The 24,245-nt window shown below is 37.7% G+C and overlaps 1 protein-coding gene across 1 annotated transcript in view; it reads right to left on the bottom strand.

Annotated features, from left to right (window-relative positions):
* Nucleotides 1–600: 600 nt before the first annotated feature.
* Nucleotides 601–24,245, bottom strand: part of LOC109679558 (intraflagellar transport protein 88 homolog) — a 142,915-nt gene continuing 119,270 nt past the window's right edge. Inside the window, exon 17 of the mRNA XM_074043691.1 lies at nt 601–1,644. The gene's annotated coding sequence lies outside the window, so the exon portion shown is untranslated. The remainder of the gene's footprint in view (nt 1,645–24,245) is intronic.

Here is a 24,245-nt window from a genome sequence, read left to right as displayed (position 1 = left end):
ACATATATAAGTATTTTATCCCAAATTCTTTATTCCCTCTATTTTTCTCCTTTCTTCCTTTCAACAGGTTTAAAATTGCTGTATTCATTCTTGTAAAAGTACATCAACCATATTCACCTTCTTTACTTCCTTCTCTGAAGAGCAACTTCAGTGCATTCAGGATGGTCCTGCATCAAGTCAGTTCAGCCTCAACTTCATTCCAATGTCAGTGGTCAGCCTTGACCATGTGACTCCATCCCTGCCATGGAGTCCACCTTGCTTTGGAGCCTCTTTCTTCAGTAGGATTCACTCAGTTTTGTCACTGGTATCTGTTGTCCTGTGCCATTTATATCTTCAGTCCTGTAAATCATGCATTCAAACTCCAAACCTCAGGTACTATATCAACAAGAGTCACTAAAGAATTAAACCCATTTGCTAAACTTAATTGTGAGTAAATATAAACTGAATATATTAGGAATATTTTCATCAAAGCAAAATAAAATGAAGTAAAGAAACTTTTCACATTAATTTATGATTTTCAGTTTTAATTTATGGAAGATTCCATTGTATAAATAGTCCAAGTAGCAACCTCATTGTTTTCTAATAAACCCATTTTATATGTCTGTTTATAAACCTGTCAATCATTATATCTTATCTTCTCCATATACTGTATCCAACTCTGTCGATAGAGCATTGTCTATGTGGATACAAACTCTCTTCACCTAGATGTTGATTGTTGCTACTGCTTATCAAGCCAAACCAGAATTTGAGGAGGTAAAGAAGACCTGATTAAATCATTCCATTTTATTAGTTGTTAACATTTCTATTAAAAGACTTAGGTGTGGTAGAATATGGAAACTAGGATTAAAATAACATTTAGGGCCTGACTGCAGATTGCATTTAATTATATTACTGCTTCCATGACAAACATGAGAAATTAGGTGTTGACTGGAGGATCTGAATCACAAAGAATGACCTCAAATAAAAGAGCCTTTATAAACTCCAATTCAATGTCATTATTGAATGATGCTAAAAATAAAATAAAAAGTAGGCTATGCCAGGGAAATATTAAAATATCTTCCAGCCAGCAAAAGTACTGCTTAAAATATCATGCCAATAACACAGTTTTAAAATTTATTTTCAAAAATATTTGATTCTTCTCAGTAAGCAATTAATTCAGTCTTTTCAAAATAATTCTTAATGTCAAATGGACTTGTCACTCCTTCTATACAGTAATGCTTGACAGGCATTCAGAGTCTCACTATGATGACCACTTTCAACTTAATCTTAGACTAAGCAAGGAAATAATCCCTAAAGAAATAAGTAAAGGTTGTGGCTTGAAAATGAAAGGCATCCCTTTAACTTAGTTTTTTTATTTATTCATTTTGTCTCATGTTAACATAGTGCCATGTTAATTTATTTTCCCTAATTATATAAAATAGAAACATTATCTGGGTTTTACTTTTGTGTGTGTGTTCTTTGCACAAATGTAGGGTCATCAGTTTCTGAACCTTTCTCTCTCCTTTCCAGTGCTAAGCCCAGTATTTTCTGTTGTGGTACAGACTCATATTCTGGTCATTAGGACCCATAATTGGGGCTGGGGATGCAGGGCGGTGGTAGAGCTCTTGTCCAGCATGTGCAAGGTCCTGGGTTCCATCCCCAGGGCTGCAAAACAAGAAACAAGAACCAAAATCAACAACAAACAAGCCATTATCTGCTAATAGAAGGAGCAATTTTAATTTTAGGAGTTATTCATATATGACCCTAACTTCTTGAAAGTTGCATCTAGAATTCAGCATGTGTATCTATCCTTCCAGCTATAGCAAAGATTCTTGGGAAAGTGACAGAGGTTAGGCAGTATTACAAAACAGAATTGCATGCTGTGTCATGGTCACACTTAGAACTTAAAAAACGTAGAAACAGTGGAGTTTTTTCTTCTTTTCAATTGGCTGTTTCCATACAGTCATCCCTTCTGTCTTTCAGAAAGAAACATTCTCTCAACACCATGCCTATGGCTGATCAAAATCATTGTCTAACTACACCAGTGATGCATTCCCACCAAACATATCAATGAGATTTTTAAAGTATTAATTTACCTATACAATGGAAGTATTATAACAAAGATAAATTTATAATTTATTTTATTGAAAACAGATTGACGTGCATTGTGTTTTAAACTCCTGAGGGGATGTTTGATATTAATCATTCTCTTTCAATAAAACTACTTTTACTCCATTCTTTAAATAGTTTAGCACCTACAAGGACACCACATACCCTTCTCACCTTCACTAGGTCATTGGTTTATTCCTCCAAGTCTATGAAAAAGCAATAGATTTGTAGTTATTAATTGTGATTTCTCCCAGTTTCCTCTCTGTGCCCTAAAAAAACTGGACTTCTCCTTTCCATCTTAAACAGGGCTGAATAAAAGCATGATTTACAACTTCTCAGCAGCTATAGTTCTTAACTGTTTCTTCTACAGTGATAGTAATATTTCAAAATGTTTTGTGCTTGAAGCCTTATAGTTTAAAATTTTTTTTTGATCATTTAAATTTATTTTAATTAATACATCACCAACACATTAAGATTGTACATGTTTATGGATTACTGTGTGATATTGATAGCATATATTATTAGTGTTTAAATCAGGGTAATTATATCGTCTCTCTGAACATTTACCATTTCTTTATAGTAAAAACATCCAAAATCTTTCTTCTAGCTTCTCGAAAGATGTGGTAGGTTTCTGTAATGTATAGTCACTCTCCTGCCCATTGACATGCTAGAACTTCTTACTCCCATCCAACTCAACCATTGATCAACGTTCCCCCATCCCGATTAATAAATCTTACTGTTACTGATAATACATACCTATCATTTAATTCATAGTAGCAATACACTTCTAGGCAATTAAGAGGGTTTCCTGGGAGGATGTAATCATCACTTCCATAATCTTCAATTCTATTTAGTTGTAGTCAAAGCAAAACCTTGACATCTAAAGTTGTCTGATCTGCATTGGCAGCAACAGAGCTTAGAAACTCTCCTGCAGTTTTGCACTGGCAGCCAAATTCACCAGGTGACATTGCAGATTCATCCTAGCTCAAATATTCACTTACAGCTCACCTGGTAGAGCCTCATTGTCTCCCAAGGTGACCCATGACCTCAACTTTAACAATGAAACATATTTAGGTCCTGCTTTGTTGCAGCAGGGATCATCTGAGATTTTCAACTGGTGCTCCCGTTCTTTGGGCTCACTTCAGTACTGCTCTTGGATTTCAGGAAGAGGTGCCAGCAATACACACTGAAGAAGAAGGCACCTCATGCTGGGCACAACATGCTACAAATTGTCACATTTATACACAGGAACATGCAGAGTTACACGCAATGCAGTAACTGCTCTCTTACAAGCTTTTTGGGTAAACATAACCGTATTCATATTTTTAAAAAATCTCAAGATACCTATGACCAATTGTCAAGGACAACTAATAGCACAGTGATTGCTGGGAGAGTTTGAGTGATCAGAGACCTCTTCAAGGACAAGTCAGGCAGAATAAATCACCAAGAAGAGTGGATAGACTGAGAAGAGTCCTGCCAGACCAGACCACCAGGCATCCCTTATCAGAAAGTAGAATCAAAATAACTTTCAGATGCAGAAAACCTGTTTTCTCCCCTGATCTAGCATTCAATGTTCAGGAGTCAGAGTTCAGGATGTTTACATAAAGAAGTGACAAGCACTTGCTAGTGATGACCCTTTGTCACTCAGGTTCTTCACAAGAACCATTGCTCAGAAGATGAGTTTGAGAAAAGATGGCCCTTTCCTCTTGTGTTTATTAGGTGGGGATCAGGGGAAGTGGCTGATGAACACACGAAGAGTTGGGAGTTCAAGGATGTTTATCACAGAGATCAGCAATAGAGTTGTTTCCTGAGAGTGGCCTAGAAGACACCTGGAGCAAATTCATAGGAAAATTCTCATGTTTCCCTCATGTTGCGCAGGTCTACAGAGTTAGTGTACAGAGATGAATATCTAGAGTCTTAGTTGACTTAGCAACAATCTCCTCCTTTTAACATGTCTACCTGGACTTCCAGAGTGAATGTGACCCCTAACTGATATTCAGACAAAGTGATTCAAACAACAGGAAGCTAACATGAATTTATCTAAGTTTTCTGTTTTGTTTTTATATAAGGAAAGCTGATAGTTCCACTAGTAGAAAGACTTTTTTACAAAAGAAAAAAATGAGAAAATAAAAAGCAAAGAAATAAACTACAAATAATTGATCTGGTTCTGAAGCCTGGCCAGAGTACCTGGTATCAAGTGGATTTGTTTGTTTTTAACTTCACCTTTCTCTGAATTTTCTTGTGGCAATAGATCAGTGTCCATCCCTGTTTCCCAGCTCTCAGGTGTTAAATGGCAGCACAGGAAGAGATTCAAGAATTTGTCAAGAATGGTCTTCAACAAAGGAGCCCAAAGCACACAATGGAGAAAAGACAGCCTCTTCAACAAATGCTGCTGGGAAAACTGTAGATCCACATGTAGAACACTGAAATAGATCCCTGTCTTCACCCTGTAACAAAATCAACTCAAAGTGGATTAAAGAATAGAAGGTATGAAACTGTGAAACAACTACAAGAAGTAGTAGGAAATACACTGGAACATATGGGTCTAGGGAACAACCTCTGAAAACTCAAAAGTCTCAGCATTTAAGAAAAAGAATGAACAAACAAGACTGCATCAAACTAAAAAGCTTCTGCACAGCAAAAGAAATAGTCACTACACTCAAGAGACAGCCCACAGAATGGGAGAAAATCTTTGCAAGCTATTCATTCAATAAGGGACTAACATCCAGAATCTCCAAGGAGCTCAAAAAACTGAGCCCCCAAAGAATCAACACCCCACTGATGAAATGGGCACATGAAATAAGCAGGAAATTCTCAAAGGAAGAGATACAAGTGGCCAGTAAATACATGAAGAAGTGCTCAACTTCCCTGGTTATAAAAGAGATGCAAATCAAAACTACACTAAAATTTCATCTCACCCCAGTTAGAATGGCCATATTCAATGGCAATAACAACAACAAACGCTGGAGAGGATAGGACAAAACAGGAACCCTTATACACTATTTTTGCGAATGCAAATTAGTACAACCATTATGGAACATAGTATGGGGATTCCTCAAAAAGCTGAAGATAGATCTGCCATACAACCCAGAGATACTACTCCTGGGAATCTACCCAATGGAACAAAAATGGGATACAGTAGAGATACCTGTACACTGATGTCCATCGCAGCCTATTCACAATAGCAGCCTATTCACAATAGCAGCCTATTCACAAGGTTTGGAAAAAACCCAGATGCCCTAAAACTGAAACTCAAGAAAATGTGGAATATATACACCATGAAGTTTTACTCGGCCATAAGGAATGAAGATGTGTGGTTTGAAGGTAAATGGATGCAACTGGAGGACATTAGGCCAAGAGAAGTAAGCCAGGCCCAAAAAGACCAACTTTACATGTTTTCTCTCATATGTGAATGACAGACACAAAAGATAAACATATGCACTGAAACAAGCATTATCAATACAAACTCATATGTAGAACATATTTGTAATAGTGGGACTAGTCTATGGAACTTGGAGAAGGAGGGAAAGGAAGAGAGAATGATAGAGCCTCAACGTTATCATAAACAACATCTGTGAAGGTAGAGGATATAAAAATGTGTATTGAAAGCTGTTGAAAATTGGGTTGGGAAGTAAAAGGGTAAGGGAGAGTAGTGAGAGGGGTTGAATGGATCAAAGTATACTCACAGTGGGGATGCATTGAGAAACCCCTTTGAACATCAACTTAATAACAAAAGACAGGTCTGTAAAATAGATACTGAGTGTGGGGGGATACTTGTGGAGGAGGAGGGTGAATGAAGGAGATGATGGTGAGTAATATGGTTGATGGACTTCATATACATACACAAAATAAAGCAATGAAATCTCTTGCAATTGCTTTAAGTGAGGAGGGAGTGGGTCCAGGGGAGAGATGGTGGGGTGATCTAATCAATGTACAATATAAGTCTATTTGCAATTGTCACAATGATTCCCCCCATACAACTAATATAGCCTAATAAAAATTTTTTTAAAAAAATATTTTTAACTCAAATGCTGTACTTGGAAATAAATATCAAGTCATTGTGAGGGAAAAAAAGAATGTGGTAAGTCCAGCTTATACTTACAAAAGCTAGAGCAGAGACAATTGAGTTTTTATATTAATTAATTTATTTTTCTCTTTTCATTTTTAATTTAAATTACATATATTTTAGTTGCATAGAAACACATAAAAGATACATATTAATGGATAACATGCTGTTTCAATCTGTGTATGCATTCCGTAACCAGGTTAAGCATATCTTTCTCCTCTGACATTTACCATTTCTTTATGGTACAAACCTTTCCTGTAGCCTTGTGACATGTACACGTCATTACTGTCATCTGGATGATGCCACTGTGCACTAGCACACCAGAACCTTTTTCCCCTGTCCTTCCGGGTCTTAATACCCTTTGATCACCCATTCTCCCATTGAGTGTTTTTTGTGAGTACATAACCTCATCCTAAATCCCAAAAGCTCTCTGCAGTTATTTTGAAAATGCAGGGATGTCACAGCCTAGTCAGAAAAGGAACATTCTGACTGTCAGAAAATCAACACCTCCTTTTCAAGTGGTAGAGGACGTTCATGACTCACGATGACTGCAACACTTTGCACTTATCACAGCTAAAGACAACTAAGAGGAATATTAATTATGAGAAGCAAAGAGTTGAATTAATTTGAGAAAATTTAAGTCCCAGGAAAGAATCAGTATCATGATTGTATTTTGATAACCCAGTTCCAGTTTAGCACTCTGGTAACATTTACAGGGACTTATAAACTCTTCAGGAACTTCTAAAAACTGCTTTCTTATGTATTTTGCTTACAGAGGTACTGGTGCAGCTGATGATATGTGATACAGGTGTTCATATCTTGTAAACATTTCCTTCTATAGAGAGAGCCCATGACTCTATAGTTTTCTTAAAAATATCCAATTTAATACAGGCATTCTAATTAGCTTTAGCTCTTTGCAAAGCAGCTGCCTGGTGGTGTCTCCAGTGCCAAGTGGAGCCTGACCCCCAAGGTTTGAGATTAAAGTTGGAACTTTTTTGGATATATCTGTGTCAGGTGATTATTAAATTAAAGCCAATCAGTGATGCCCATTTAGGCCTTGGGATCTGTATTGTTTTATTTCATTTTGGTATTGTCATAGAAGAGGTCCCCATAAGCAGAAACACAGAGAAAAAAATATCAATACAATACAATAATTCTAACCTAAAAACATTACCTTCACTAGAGAGGTAGTGCAGCCGTACAACATTCATGTAGCACGTGCAAAGCTTGAGTTTGATCCTCACACTGGGGGAAAAAACCCTGCCTTATAGGATGGTAGCATTATGGAAATCTGTACAGCACTGAGGACATTTGCTGCCCACAAGTCTAAGAGGCTGGATGCATTTGTGACTTGCAGGCTGGTCCACATTTTCAACCTTGCCATTGCAGACATTTTGCTGGTAATTTTTGTTGTTGTTTTGTCGCATCTCTGATATCTGCCCTCCTAGATAACAGTCAGAATGTGCGTGCCCCAAAAGGTGACAACTAAAAACCTCTGGATGTACTGCCAAATCCAGGCAAAATACCCCTGGGATGAGGAAATTCTGGACCTGAGAAAGAATCTTTCTGTGGATATTTCTAAATGACAATTTTTATCACCCCTTCACACCTCATTTACACTTCAGTAAAGATCATAAGGGAGCCGTCCTGAGCATCAAAATATGACAGACTTAGACAGTATCTAATAAAACTTCAAGAGAATTCAGAACAACTTAGCTTTCTTTTTCATTTCTCCATTTATGTTCTGACTACTTCATAGCATTATAGTGCTCTCTAAAGGTTTTTTTCTGAAATTTGCTATTTTTATTGATTTTTTATACATCACTCTCCAAACAATGAAAGTCACATAAACCTCTTAGATTTTGTCAGTTGCATTCTGAGTTGCTCCCACAAAATTTCACTTTGAAAAGACTGACTTGAAGCCTGTGAGTGATATTGACTGAATAAAAGCATGCATGTTTTTTAGTTGTGTTAAGATGGGCAGTGGTTCTTGCAGAAAGTAATGTTGATCTGAATAGTCACCTTCAAAAAGGTGACATGCTTAAACCATTTTGCTTCTTGTGTTTTTACTATTATGATTTTAATTCACACAGTTGTTACATATACTTAAGGAACAGTGTGATATTTGGATAAACCTATACAATGTGTAATGACCAAATCAAGACAATTTACATATCTATCACCTCAAATATTTAGCATTTTGTGTTAGGAACATTCACAATGCTTTCTTGTAGATGTTTTACAATATAGAATGGATTATCAGTGGCTTTAGTTCCCCTACTGTGCTGCCTTCCTCTTATCTAACTATATTTTTGTACCCAATAACCAACTTTTATCTCCCTCTTCCCACAATTCTCAGTCTCTGAGAACCTCTGTCCTTCCTTCTACTTCTATAAAAACAACATCTTTAGCTTCTGCCTCTAAGTGAGATCACGTGGTGCATGACTTCCTGTGCCTGGCTCATTTCACTGTCTCCTGTGTTCTGCGGAGAGACAAGAGGCAGTGTAGACAGTGGTACTGAGGCACAGTGGATCTGAAACACTGCTCGCTGCTCATTCAGTTGCTGTCAATGCCTTATGGCCTCATTGGCTCTGGGCTTCAGAGAACAATGCCATGACTTCACTACAGCCATTTCTAAACAGAAAATATCCCCCCAAATACCGATGCTCTATAGTCATTAAAAAATAAAGATGACCACAGAGAAATTCCTCAGTGACAAGTTTTACTCAGTAATTACAGGAAACGACTTCTTTTCTGAAATGTTTGGTACCAGAAGTGCTTCAGATTTCATATTTTTGAAGTTTGAAATATTTGCATATACATGATATGAGATATCTCAGGGATGGGACCCAAATGTAAACATGAAATTCATTTGTGTTTCACATCTACCTTGCACACAAAGACTGAAGATAATTTTATATAATATATTTAGTGTAGGCCTAGGTATGACTCTAGATGTAGAGGACCTGTCTATTAAGCACGACACCCTGAGATCAACATCCAGTACTGCAAAAAATAAAAAGTGTTTTTAGTGTGCTTGTGTTTTGACTGTGACCCATACCATGAGGAATTTTTCACTTATGGACTTTAGCATTCCACATTTTCAGATTAGTAATGTTCAACCAACATATTATTTCATTTCCCCATATAAGATACTAAGAAATCCTTAAATTGAAATGTGTTATTCAAATGCTGCCACCATCCTTAATTCTCCATCCTAAAACATTCAAATATGAGAGCAGAGAACAAAATTGTATAAAACCAGACTAGTAGCATTGTTTCAGCATCTCTTCAGCCAGTAGAGTAAGTAAAACTGTATTAATATATAAAAATGTTTTATCTCCAGCCCACTGGTGACATTGGGCCCTCAGTAATTGTGGAACTGCAGATTTATAGCTGCGTGGTTCTGGTTGTTTTTATTCCCAAGGTCAGGCATTTTTAAGTTCTGTCAACAGTAACTCCAAGACTACTTTTACCTTTGCCAGGAGGATTCCCCTACCTCTGTTCTGGTTTGGATCCTGTTTGCTGATCCTGAGGGGTTCTCTCCAGGATTACCTTTCAGTTTAGGGAAGACATTTTCCAGTGTTTGCTTAGAATTCATATTTGGCAGGTCAGTTTTTTCAGTACTCACAGTCTGAAGTGTCTTTATTATCCTTACTCGTGATTTATGCTTGGCTAGGTATAAAATTCTAAATTTGGCTAGTTGAATTCTACACTCTAGGATTTTAAGAGGTTTCATTCCACTTTCTTTTCACTCCTGCTCTGAAAGAGAACTCTATTGCCATCTTGCTGCTCCTCCTTCTATCTCATGTGTTTGTTAACTGGCTTTTTGTTGTTTGTTTGTGTTATCTGTGGACATTTAGGCATTCTAGCTTTCATTTCTAACACTCACTTCCAAAAGTGCACAGTTAGTCATATTCAAACTAATAAAAAACACTTTTATTCTTCTTTGTGGCTTGTATAATACAAAAGAATAGAAATTGTACTGAAAAGATAAATTGCAGCATTTTGTGCCATCAGAGCTGATATCAGTATTCATGGATTTATTCTGAACTAAAGAGATTTCTAGTGAAATATTAATTCCAATCAAAGAGTGTCCTTGGTTCTTCTTCCCTTGCACCTTGCTTCATCGCAAAATCTACCATTCCAGTAGTCTCCAAATTTTCTCCTATTTTGTTCCTGTTCTTCCTTCTGCTATTTTTTCCTTGATATTCTTATGTTGTCCCTGGCCCCTAAATGTGGATATGCTTCTGGATTCTGTGCCAAATGCTCTACTGTGTTTTGTAACATTCATGTTGTAAGAGGCCTTACTTCATCTTAGGATGGAACATCAAGTATCACCATTATGAGTGTTACTTTCAAAATACGCCTTCAGTATTAACCTATTTTATACATAATCCCACACATCTACCAATGTTGGCCTCCAGTGTAGAAAAAAGAAAAGAAAACTGTACCAGAATCCTAGAGTACAGGTTGACAAACTTAATCTTTGAAGGGCCAAGTAGTCAATATTTTAGGCTTTGTGGGTTACATGGTCTGGTACAAATATTTGACTCTGCAAGTGCAGTGTGGACACAGCCATACACAATGTGTGCATAGATGAAGGAGGCTATCTTCCAATCCAACTTAGCTTACCACACAGACAGTGAGCCCTATTTTACCTTTGCAAAGTTTTGCCAAGCCTGTTCCAGGGATACGTGGTATGTCTTGATTTTTGCACTAAGTATCTGTTAAACAGTAGGAAAATCATCTGGCTTCTTTGGGCCTGAGTACACCAAAACCACTGCAGTAGAAACTACTTCTTTCGACTAGGATTTTCTTCCTGTCATCTGGTACGTAATGGGCCCGCTGAACACTCACTTATTAGACGCAGCTCCAACATCATCTCCTCCACACAGCCTTCCTTCATTCACACATTGGGGACAATGTATGAAGTACCAGGTACTTAACACTTGCCTCTAGTCAGAGTTAGGTACACCTTTTATTCCCAATAGTCATAAAAGGATTAAAGCATTTTTAGTGCTGTATTTTAACTGGATTTTATTCCCACATAGTTACAAGTGGATTGAAGCATTCTTAGTGCTGTGTTCTAACTGGATTTGACCCATCTCTCTTCATTCTTTGACTTTGAACTTACCCATAAGGCCTCAGTGTCTGTGTAATTTATGTTCAATAGTTGCAAAGATTTGTGTGATGTAATGACCTACAAATTATTTTTTAGTTAAAATATAACTCATATTGTGTTAGTTACATATGATTTAAACCAAACTCATCCTCTTTTTCCCCAAGTCAGGTTCTCCTGTTGTTAATGGCACCCACAGTCTCAGCTTCTCAGGGATCAATCTATACCTTTCTGTCTGTGGTTACCAGAATAGCAGTTGAGTGAGACAGATGTGATCAGAAGCCTCACTGTGGCACTTGCCTCAGTGTGGGATCCTGGATCCATTATTATTCATCTTTGACTCAGTTTTCTCATCTGTAAAAAGGGGATTACGATGTACATTGAACAGCACAAGGTTTCTGTGGACCTGAAATCAACCTTGGGCTTTGAATATGCAGCTGACACTCTCAGATGCACTCAGAAATGTCACATGTTCTGACATTTCTGGTAGCACCACCTTAGCAAACTTTAATAAAACTCATGTCTCTTTAATTTTGATTGGTTTGTGACTAAGCTTCCTGTCACATGACACGACTGGAAAATTGAATGTGCACTCTCTTCTAGAGACTATGAGTCTCTATTTAGTGCCCAGGTACAACCTGTTAGAGTGAATTTTATAGGCCAGAATTGGACTAGTTTATAATTAAGTGATACATACTTTATTGGATATTACCTTTTTAGAAGAATCAATTTTGTCAATAGAGGGGAAATATATATCTGCTTTATAGTTTTAGGTGTATTGGAAAAAACAATATACTTTGGCCTACTGTCTCTTAAATACATTTAAATATTTTGTATAGCTTGTGACTTTCAATGAATTGCCCAATAATAATATCAATAACAGTTTTTCAATCAGGGTTGTTTAACATTTTATTTTAAATCAGAATTTAGCAAGTGGCTTCTGATTCTATATCTGTGCCATCTGAATCTTACTGCACCATAGAAACTCCTACTCATACTTCATGTCACAGTCCTTAAGTTGATTTGAATGTTAAACATTTTGTCTTCTTGTGACAGCTCTCCAATTCTGTCCAGAATTATATTTTAATTTTTAATTAATTTTATATACTCATGTTATTTTAAAAGTAGATTAGAAGTTCTGCATATGAAACGAAATTATTTTATTAATGTCTTTGTTCTCATACAACTGGCATAGTTCTGTCTATTGCAGACATATTTCATTACTTTCTTATCAGCGTTAATGGGACATAAATTGTCACTGATAAAGTTGTTAGAATATAAGTGAACCCTGTCCCATGGACTGACTAAACAAATGTTTCTTGAGTTAAAATTATCAACATGCTAGTTTTAGAGTAACACTGCTTATTTTCTCTGAGGAAAACCTAGTGAATTATTGTAAACATATAAGTAACATTCCAAGTGTCTCCCCTACGTATCCATAGGCACTGAAAGCGTATGATAATTAATATCTTATGCCTTACAAATGGCACTTTTATTTTACAAATGTCCATGCAGTAACCAAGGTCGCAGTATAGATACCATGTTCCATAACTCACCTTTTCTGAGAGATGTTCTCTCCAGTTGACAAATGATTATAGCTACTACTAATTTGGACAACTCCGTGAGGACTAAGCTACTAAACTACACTATATGAATTTTAAACAGAAATACAAAACTAAATAGTAAGTTTCATAGGAAATTTATCAGACTTAACAAGGTAACAAGTGTTGTAAAAAAATAAAATTTCACACATAGCAACTAACAAAACAATGAAAACTCTGGATCAACCTTTGTGCACCAGCGCCACCCTATGGCATTGCGAGAATTTGTAGCAAATATTCAAGGGGAAAACTCTTACCAAGTATTTTTAAATGCCTCTGCATGGTGATTGAATGCTTTATGAAAAATATTAGTTCAAAGGAATAAGAAATGCTCAGCATTTAGGAATAATGAGAGTGACTCTCATAAGCTTATTCTAAGTTTAAGAGGTCCTAAGAATATGGTGTCTTTTCCCTGTGAAAACACATTTTGGTAAACTAACCTTGAATTTTAAACCCAAAGGTTTGCAAAAGGCTTAGCAATGTTATTTTACAGTTTCCAATGCTGGATTAGGGTCTGTAACTTGCTTATTTTAGTCAATAAAATTTTATACAATAAAATGCATCCAATAGTCTTCTTATATATTTTATATAATAGTCGTATCTCCAGGCAAATCCCATCATTTCAAAAATATAAGAAGAAAATAAAATCTTAGGACACCACTCACAAATCTATGGAAGCTTTAAAAACTAAATCATTTCCTCAATTGAGCTTTCTGTCATCCTCCAACCCAGTTGGTTTGTTTCTTAAATTGCAGTGTAATAGTATTTTTAAATGATCTCCATTTAGTAAAGATTTCTTATTTTTCAACTTTATATACTTGCTTTTTAAAGTGAATTTTATTATGTATACATAAGGTATATAGCAGGATGCTACAGGGCACACACAGCAAGTAAAAAGGGTGCCGCAGTGAAGCGAATTCACACACCAGCATCTCACACACTTACTCATTTCCTTCTCACTTTTGTGGCAAAAGTGGCTAAAATCACCTCTCTTAGCATGAATCCCATACGCAGTACAATTTTATGACATGCAGTCCTTATGCCATGCATTAGATTGCTAGACTCCATCTTGTATCCACCCTTGTTAATCTAAAACATCTTTAAAATGTAGACAAATTATTTTCTTAATGTAACATTCTGTCTCCTCCTACTGCTTGGGTCTATTTTCTTAGACTGGAGACTAAGAAAGTACATTTTTGAAAGATAAATTCCACAAAACTATTGTTGTGAGCAGCAAAATCCAAAGTGACCCAGTTTAAGCATAAGAAGAGGCTTTGGGAGGAAGTTAAAGTCTTGCACAGCAGGGGAGAAAGAGCCAGGAAGAGAGGTGGTGTGGGGGCTGGGGTGCTCTAAGCTTGTATGTTGTAGCTCAGATGTGAGTTCTAGTGCCTTCAGAGTCTATTTCATCTGTTCTGCAAAGGCTGTGGTTATACTTGATCAACCCAGGTGCCCCCTAGAACTAACCAGCTACAGCCAAAGTAGCATCCAGCCACTTTTGCTCATGGACACCGAATGTGTCAGTTGCATACTGCTAAGTGTCTAGGACACCCAGATGGCACAGACAGAGATGAAACAGAAGATGAGCAGATATTGCTTCTAGTGCTTCTTTATCCAGTTTAGTCACTGAAATCAACCAAACTAACATTGTGCTGTTAACCAGATAATTGCACATTTCCATTTCACAAAATTAGGTCAAACTTTTATTTATAGATTTAGACTACAGGTTGTGCATAGTGGGAGAACTATCAAGGTCCAGTGTGAACTTGCTCTTCTTTCTCTGCACAGATCTCATGAGTTGCTGGATGAATGGACACAGACATACGTTATTAAAGCATGTGGTCACATCCCCTGTGGTGTGAAGGGAGGTGGAAAGAAAGAAAATACCACAAAATACAACAACAGTCTTTCTAGATGGGAGTATTTTACAACAGCACCTGGTTGCCATCAGTCAGTTGGTAGGCAAGAGTAGCTCCCTGTGACTATGACATTAAAGCAACCTGTAAAAGAAAGGGAACCAATTTCCATGGGAAATCATGAATGTCAAGGATGCTACTTTTGCTGACATATTAGAATGCATACACTTCTTAAATATATTTTATATGCAGAGGGCAGTTTCTCAGTAAAGTAATTGCACCTGTCATGTATTAAAGACAGGTCACTTTATTCCATGTCATTCCTGTATCTACTTTACATGAGTTAGCATATTCAAGGTTTACAACAACACTCTGATGTATTCTTACATTAACCCCTTCTTCCAGATCAAGAAACCCATACACAGAGGAGTTGAGTAACTACCCAAGATCACGCAACTAGAAATGACTTAAATCTAGTCACTGTAGCTGTGGAGCCCGCACAAGGATTAATCTCCCCATAAAAGAATATTGGACATCATTATACAACAAAATAATCCAATGAGGTCAAACACACATACACAGAACCCTCTACCCAACAAAAATAGTGTACACATTCTTCCCAAGTACTCATGGGACATCTTCCAGGATAGACCACATAATAGGGCACAAATTAAGTCTCAATATATTGAAAATGAGAGCTGTCTTGTGTCTTCTGACCACAACAGGGGAAACTTAGAAATCAATGGCAGATGTAAATTTGTAGAAATTAAACTCTTATACAACCAATGGATGAAAGATGAAATCATGAGGTAACCCAGAAATCACTCAGAGACAAGTGGAAATGAAAACTCAGTACTCCAAAATGTTAGACACAGTGAAAACAGTGCTGGGGAATGACAGCTCTAACTGCTACAAAACTAGAAAAATCACAAAATCAAAAACCCTCCTTTAGGAATGAGAAAAAGAAAGGACAAGTTTAACTCCAAGCTGGCAGAAGTAAGGAAATAACAAAGGTAAGAAGAGAGTTAGAGAACAGGAAAACAACAGAGAAAAATCAATGAAACTGAAAACCGGTTCTTTGAAAAGACCAAAATTGATAAAACTTCAGCTAGAGTGAGGAAAAAAGAGACTAAGGCAATGAAAGTCAGATAGGAAAGTAGGGATGTTGTATACATGTAATGAAATGTTTTCCTATGCCCCATATACATGTACAATCACTATGTCTCATTTGAAAATGAAAACATCATTTTAGAAATAGGCAAGGATTTGAGCACACATTTCTCCAAAGAGGACACACACGTCATCAGTGTGCAGATGAAGACTCTCAACACCACTAATGTCACTGATCATTGAGACATGGAAATCACACCACAAACCAGTAGGGGAAATACTATCAAAAAGACAAAAAGCAGCACGTTTTATACACCATTGGGAGTGTGAAATGGTACAGTCACTGTGCAAAGCAATATGGCATTTCCTTCAAACAGTTTAAAATAAAATGACCACTTGTGGCTGTATACACAAAGGACTGAAAACAAGGTTTCAGACAGACACCTGTACATCACGCTCATAGTAGCATTAAACACAACAGCTGAACTGTGGAAGCAACTCAAGGACCCATCTACAGATGAAAGGAAAGAGAGAATGTGGAATATACACACAATGGAATATTACTCAGTCTTAAAGAGGAACTTCAGACATGTGCTACAATATAAATGAGGTCAAGGACACCATAAGACATGAAATAAGCTCATCATAAAAAGCCTAAAACTGTATGGGTCCACTTGTATGAGATCTACAGAATGTCAATAGCAGAGACAAATGGTAGTCTGTCTTAACAGGGGCTGTGGGGAGAGGAAATGGGCAGCTGCTGTTTGGCACTGGCAGAGTCTCAGTTTTACAGGACACAGAGAGTCATGAATATGTATGATGGTTAAGGTGGCACAGTGTTACAAATGAACTTAGTGTCACTGATATCAAATGTCACCCCTAGAAAATTAATGAACCTTTGTGTGTTTAGTCTCATGTCCCCAGATACACAATGAGCTGTGGGTCACTGCCCACAATGCAAAATGCATCTTTATGGAGAGGGCCATTGTCACTGGGTTTTGTTGGCACTGTGACTGCCTCATCCTTGTTTTGTGGGTGGAGGCACTGTGTGTCACTCAAGTCACCAACACTGAGGTGTTACTTGTTCTGCAAGAGTGTGGGTACATCATTTGATGATTTTTCTAAACTGTCATAAACAAACATTGACCTCAGTGACCCCCCCCAGCTAGGTGACCTCACCACCACATACCATGTCTACTGGGCTAGTGCCTTTCCTGAGAATTACACTTGAGTTTGGGTGAGATGGCCTTTCTTTCTTAAACTGTGTTGATTTGTAATTAATGTGTTCTAGTATTCATGTGCTATTTCCCCAAAGATGTATTTTGATATACTTGTCCTAAGATGTTAAGCAGCATTGTGTTTTATTTAAAGAGGATTCTTGCAAACTCCCTTGTAATCCTTTTAGGGTAAGAATGTCGAAAACAGAGATCTATTTGTATGTGTGTACACAAATTTATATTAAAAAAACAGGAAATAGAGAAAGAAGGACAGGAGAGAATAAAACTCATTAAAAAGTGTAAATGTCAAATAACAGACTACAAGGATACACTATCACAGATAACATAAAAATGAGGTTTGGGAAGTTTTCCCCTTTACATGTATAAATAATTGTCTCAGCATTATGTAAAGAAAACACCTGCTAAGTTGCAGAAAGTAGAGCAACCTGCATTTCAGATTTTAATTTTTACACATGGTCCCTGAGGTAGGAAGGTGGCCAGGCCGCCTGTGGTGGTGAAGCCATTGCTTTGCTGGGACATGGGATGGGTTAGAGGACAGGGAAGTGTTAAGTGCACTCTCCACCTTTGTTTTAACTCACCACAGGTTTATCTGGACATAACCCCATTGCAAATCAAGGAGCATCTGGAATAGTTAATACTGAGCCGTAAAGAAAATCGAGGAATCGGTGTCCTTTGTATGGAAATAATACAGGTCTGAACGGAATTCACCACAGTCTATATACAGAGAGGATCTATGCACTCTTTTATTTTGCTTATTGTGGGTCACAACTGGTGTCTGTCACACTGACCCAGGACTGTCCCCGCAACCCCCAGGCTTCAGTGTACTGCTGCTGGCTGGTTTCTGGCCTCTTCCCCCAGGACCAAGTGCACAGGGGAACTCATCACGGTGATTTCCCAAGAGGCAGCCTCCGCACAAAGTTGAGGTGATAAATAACCACCATCTGACTGACTTTATGATTCTACTTTCAAGAATCACAGACCTTTCCTATACCTTAGAGGTGTGGCTTGTGTCACAACTTCCATGCAGGTGGCACAATGACCAAAGGTCTGTTCGGGTGCAGTGCAAGGTTTCCTTCAGTCTTCTGAATTCTCCTGACACATTGCAAAGCAGCTGGTGTCTGTCCATCTTTATATGGCTTCCCGCCCCCCGCCCCTTAAAATCCAGCTCATTTTTCCTCCTGCCCCACCCAGTTTCCTCAGCAGGACTGTGGAGATTGTCTCCTGACCTGTGGGCCCGAAACATGCCAGTTCTGTTCAAGCCACCAAGGCCCAGTGAAGCCATTGGACATATTCTGAAAGGAATGGCCACGGTGTCTAAACAGAATACGTTCTGAGATCTTCGTTTGAGATGTCCCCATCAACTCTATTCCCTTATTTCTCGGCTTTGTCTTCTTCAGTTTACAGTGAAACCAAGTCAACTCTCTGAATAAAGACTTTTCTCGTACTGTGCATTTCATCAAAGCTAGATATGAGTATTTACCTTCCTTAATTTGGATTTAATTTGAAAATTAAATCTAACTAGGTTGGGTTAAATTTTGGAAAAAGTGGGGATTGTTAAAATGATAACAGAATTAAAGTCGGCACATTACCATGCAGAGATAACAACTGATATTTTGGAATAGTAACTCTGTGAGTTTTGTCTGTTTGCTCTCATCTACATGGGCTTGTGGTACTTGATGATGTTTTCTGGCTTATTGGTGGTGGTGGTGGATTTTGGTTGGGGTGTTTTGTGTGTGTGTGTGTGTGTGTGCTTGTTTTTTGTTTTGTTTTGTTTTGAGACAGGGTCTCACTATATAGCTCAGTCTGACCTGAAACTCACGAACCACCAAGTGGCGTGATTACAGACATGCACAATGATGTCTGGCTATGACATATTTTTGAGCATTAAATTAATAATTTTTACCCTAATGCAATGGAGCATTATGCATGATAAAATCAGTAAAAATAGTAGAAAAGTGTTTTTAATACCTTTGTCTATACATATATAACAAATATATAAATGTCTTTATTGTTTTGTATATAAAAGTGTATAAATATATATTTCACTTTTGCTTTACATATTATACCACGAGCATTTCCCTAATTAATCAGATTGATCTTAATGCTGCTAAATTTTACACGTTTGGGGTTTTTTACCAGTTATTGTCAATACCTTTGAAAATGCTCCTATGCTCCCAATGGCTGTGCAATTATATCCATCTTTGACATCACCTTCCATATACTTGGACTCTGGACTAGATTTTCAATAATGACTGCTTATCCTAAGATGTGAAATTATTGGGCTGAAGATTAAAAAACACTTAAATTTTTGGAACACCATGCTAATGTGTTCCTAGAAAGGTTTTATCAAATTATCCCCCTGATCACAAATTAATTATGTTTTATTTCTTCTTTCAGTTGTTAAAATATTTCAGGCATGATATTTGAATTTCTTACTACAAATTGGTCACAGAGTATTAGATTTTATACTGATTTGCTATTTGTATGAAAGTTATTAATTGACTTTTTTATTAGTGGATTTAAGTAGATTTCATTGTTTATAAAATCTATTATATATTGTTGGAATCAATACATTTTCTGGCATTTACATAGTAAATAATTTTCTTAGCTTTAATAACTTGATCTTTAAATTTAATTGTATTAAATGTACCGTTGATATTTTCCCCTGTGTTCTCAAGTATTTTCAATGTACTGATGGTTAGTGCTTAACTGTGTGTGTCCTTGTTTTGGTAAATGATGCGAGATGAGAACAAAAATAGATTTTTTTCCAAGTACTCCAAGTAATGATATGGTCTTTCCTGTACCATTAATCCAATCATGCAGTCCCGCTAGTCAGTCTCAGAGAGAGAGAGGGAAAGCACACTATTTTCTCCATTGTTCCTTCTGTTGAAGCTAACAACAGAACCACAGTTTTTAAATTTAAACACCATCATTTTATATCTCATGGCTAAAGTGCCCACACTTTATTTTTCTTTATTGCCCCCATTCATTCTATTTTCTTCTGAATGATCATTGGTGACTTTTGCTAGACACTCACTTCAGCATCCTCATCAAATTTTATTTCTTTTATCCAATGTGTAAGCATGGTACTAAAATTATAGATTAATTTTGAGAGAATGAGGATCTGTAACATAATTTATTTTCTTGCTCATGATCATGACACATTTCCCTATTCCTCAAAATTCTGAATGTGTGGTTGTTCAATTTCTAGTTTTTTGAGGGACTTCCACGGTTTTTCCATAATGACTTCACTCACTCAAAGTCCACCAAGCAGGAAGCTTTGCTTTCTTCACATTCTTGTCAGCACTTACCATTTTTTAATTTTGTTTTCTAATCTTATGGAAGCAATAATAATTCTATTTTTTAAATGTTTTCTACTATTAGGACAACATAATTCTTTTTTTTTTTGTTTCCTTTATTCTTATGTGCATACAATGATTGAGTCATTTCTCCCCCCTTTCTCCCCACCCGCTCTCTCTCCCCCCCACCCCCTTGCTTCCAGGCAGAAACTGTTTTGGTCTTATCTCAATTTTGTTGAAGAGACAGTATAAACATTAATAAGGAGGACCAGGGTTTTTGCTAGTTGAGATAAGAATAGCTATATAGGGAGATTCCTAGTATTGCTTCCACATACATATGTGTTACTTTCTTAATTGATTCTTCTCCAACTAACCTTTTCTCTAGTTCCTAGTCCCCTTCTCCTATTGGCCTCTGTGGAGCAATAATAATTCTACCTCATAAAAATTCTCTAATTACATCATCAGTGAAAGAAAAGTGGATCAAAACTTTTATGCAATGAAGAAGGCATTGTTTTCATTTTCAAGTTAGTTTTTCTTCTAGTCAATTTTATTGAGGTATCACTTACATGAACAACGCACTCATGCATGGTGTGTTTCAGAAATGTGTACATCTGTGCATCTACTCCCCAAGCAAGGCAGAGAATATTCTCATCTCCCTAGCAGCTCTTGTGTCCCTCATCAAGAACCTTTTCCTTGTCAGCTAGTCACCTGACAATTTGCTTCCACTGGTACAAAAAACAAACTGCAGAGGAGGAATCACCAGATGAGACGTCACCAAAACCTCAGGACAGGGAGAGCTGATAAACAAGGGACAGCCCACAGCATGGTGGGGAAAGCTCAACTCTAACTGTCTACAGAAGAAGCGGGAAGACAAAGAAAGAGAGGTGAACAGGTGGTGCATGGAGGCTCTTTAGGGCAGTGGACCAGTTCTGTATGACACAGTAACGTTGGACACATGTCATTATCATTGTCCAAACCCACAAATGATTAACGCCGAGAGTGAACACTGATATCAACTTCAGCGTTGGGTGATAATGGTGCATCGTGTGGTTCTGGGACTGCAACTCACGAGGTGCCCTGTGGAGGATGCTGATAACAGGGGAGGCTGTGGGGAAAGAGGGGAAAAGGGGTGCATGAGGATCTCCGCACCTTCTGCTCAGTTTTGCTGTGAATGTAAAATTGCCGTAAAAAATGAACAATGTTTTAAAATAAAACCTGTATTGCAGCAGAGAACTTGTGTAGAAAAGCTCAGGGAACACCAGGTGTCTCTTCAGGTGGAGCAGAGAGTGGGCCCGCAGGTGGACAGTGGGTGCAGTGTACAAGAGAAGCAGGAGGTGTACATGTTGTTCACAATGAGCAGCAAGAACCATCATCCCTGCTGACTATGGGAAGCCAAAGTTTTCCTCCTTGTGAAAACTGAGGCAGAATCCTATGAAGGGAAGGCAGGCACAAAGTGGGGACAGCCTAGGTGCTGAAAGGCCCACCTGCTCCCTCCACTCTCTTCCAATGGTTCTCCTCACAGTGTGGGTGTAGATGCCTCCAGCATCACCCTTGTCTAGGAGAGACAAGGGGCCCACAGTGGTGGACAGGAGCCAAGGTAATTTCCAAGATGATGACTGGGGGGAGGTGTAGGATGCACATTATGGCCAAAGCCCAGAAAGCAGCCAGCACAGCTCCAGTAGGGGACAGAGTTCCAGGGAGGACTGACCCAAGAATAAGATGTAGACTCCTAGATTACCTGAAGTTTCCACTAAATTGAAACAAATGCTACAGTTGTATCAGTTTGTTGGTAAGTACTTGGAAAGGCAATTCTACAGCATTGTTATTTCTAACAAAATATAAAGAAATATAAGAAGCTTATATTAAAGACACTATATTTCATTCATAAATAAAACTCACCTAATTGTAAACTGCAAATACCAAATGCCAGTTTAGTCAAAGATTGTTGTGAATGAAGTAGAGAGATTGGAAGTAGCAGTGTGTATGTGTGTGTTTTCACATGTGTGAGGTGTGTGTTTGCATATGTGTGTACACATGTGTGTGGTGTGTTTGCACTTGCTTGTGTGTAATGATGTGATATGTGTGTTTGGGGTGGGAGCTGAGAGGATGAAGAATATAAGGGAATGTAAGTCCATAGATGAATAATGGAGAAATCGTAATTTAAGACTATTATTTAAACATGAAAATGAAGTAGCTGCTTGTCTGTGAGGAATGGAACTGGGCAAGGAAAGGGTGGAGCCAGGGCTGCTGTGTTCTTGGAAGTTTGCCTCTGTATGCATCGCTATTTCTTTGACGAAATCTATGAAAAGAATCACATGAAATGAACAAAAAGTTAGCAATGCATCAGAGTTCAGCTCTGCCACCTGCCTTTGACTTACAACCATCCGCCTGCAGTTAGAGAAGTGCTGTATTGCATGTCCAATCTGAAGAATCAGAAATGAGTCTTGGTTTCACAAAAAGTAAAAGGGTGTAAATTGAAGAATACTAATATCTGATAGAAATACCACGAACAACATGAGAGTGCACCGTAGAGCCAGACTGTGTTAAAATCCATCTCTTGCTGCGTGTCACACATGCGACATGAGGAAGATTCTGGAGTCTCTATCATTTTTAAATGGTGATGGTACTCATTGGGTTACTGTGAAGATGAAAGGGATATATATGTATATGTATACTTATATATATGCCACAGATGATAATATAGGTACATATAATCACATATAGAGATACATATCTATATATCTTATCAGATCTATATAATCATTCATGGTGTCTATATAATATAAATTATGTAAATGTTAGTCTTCTTTCTCAAACCATTGAAAAGTGGTAAAGGCTCCAGTGAAAGAAATAAGCATGGGCTTATATTTCTTGATGAATTAATCTCTGAAGACAAGCTAGAGTAAACTGAGTGATAGAATGTAGCAAATACAGTGACAAAGTCAAAACTAAAACTTTCCTATAACGTGCACCAATTCCTAGAAACAGACACAAACACTCACACCAATTCTGCACACTCTCACAGTTTGGCGGGAGAGTTTAATTCCAGGACAGTATCTCCTGGGTGCCTTTGCCAAAGCCAGCTCTGTTTGGTCAGTCGAGATCAGCCTCTCAAAGATGGAAATAGGGAGAAATAAAAGAGCCAGCACAGGCACTAAGAGCTTTTAAAACTGAGATTTCTTCTTACAAGCTGGGTTTTTCTGTCTCAAAGGCTCAACTGTGTGCCTTGCATCTCCCCATTGGCCCTCCTGTCTCAGAGCAGTTCCAAGCTTCAAATAGAGTCCCATACATAAAGGAAACTCACAGTTCTGCTGTGAAATTTAAAAAAATGTACATTCCTTAAAGATGTTTCCTATCAATTACAACTCAAGTGTTGATTACAAGGGGAAACAATTTCCCATTCAAGACTACTTAAATCCAGTTTAGTTTAGTGTATTCATTCCCATCGAGGTTAACTCTGCAAAGGTCTTTAGTGTGGCGTGCGGACATCCCCTCTGCCAACCCCCACCCCCAAGCTCCAAAAGGACCACAGGATGTTAGACAATACACAATGGAACAAGCAGAGGGACAGACACAAGTGGCTGTTGTGATGGGGAAGTAGAGAGATTCTTGATCCGGGCTAAGCATCTAGCAAAAAGGCTGCCAACAGTAGACAGCAACAAGAGGGCATTGTCTCCTCAGAAAATTGAACTTTGTGGATGAGGAGGGAGAAACAAAAGCATTGCAGAAATTGCTCTAACTTCCCTTAACACAAATGTTATAAAACCAAGAATAGCTGAGTGAAATGCAGCTGATACAGCAAACAAGTCTACAGTCATGAAGTGCAGTTATGGTCACCAGTTAATTGAATTCAACGCAGTTGTGCTTT

Source organism: Castor canadensis, chromosome 10, assembly GCF_047511655.1.
Source record: "Castor canadensis chromosome 10, mCasCan1.hap1v2, whole genome shotgun sequence".
Classification (NCBI taxonomy): Eukaryota; Metazoa; Chordata; class Mammalia; order Rodentia; family Castoridae; genus Castor; species Castor canadensis.
The sequence above is the reverse complement of the archived record's forward strand: the minus strand, read 5'-3'. Positions and strand labels throughout refer to the sequence as shown.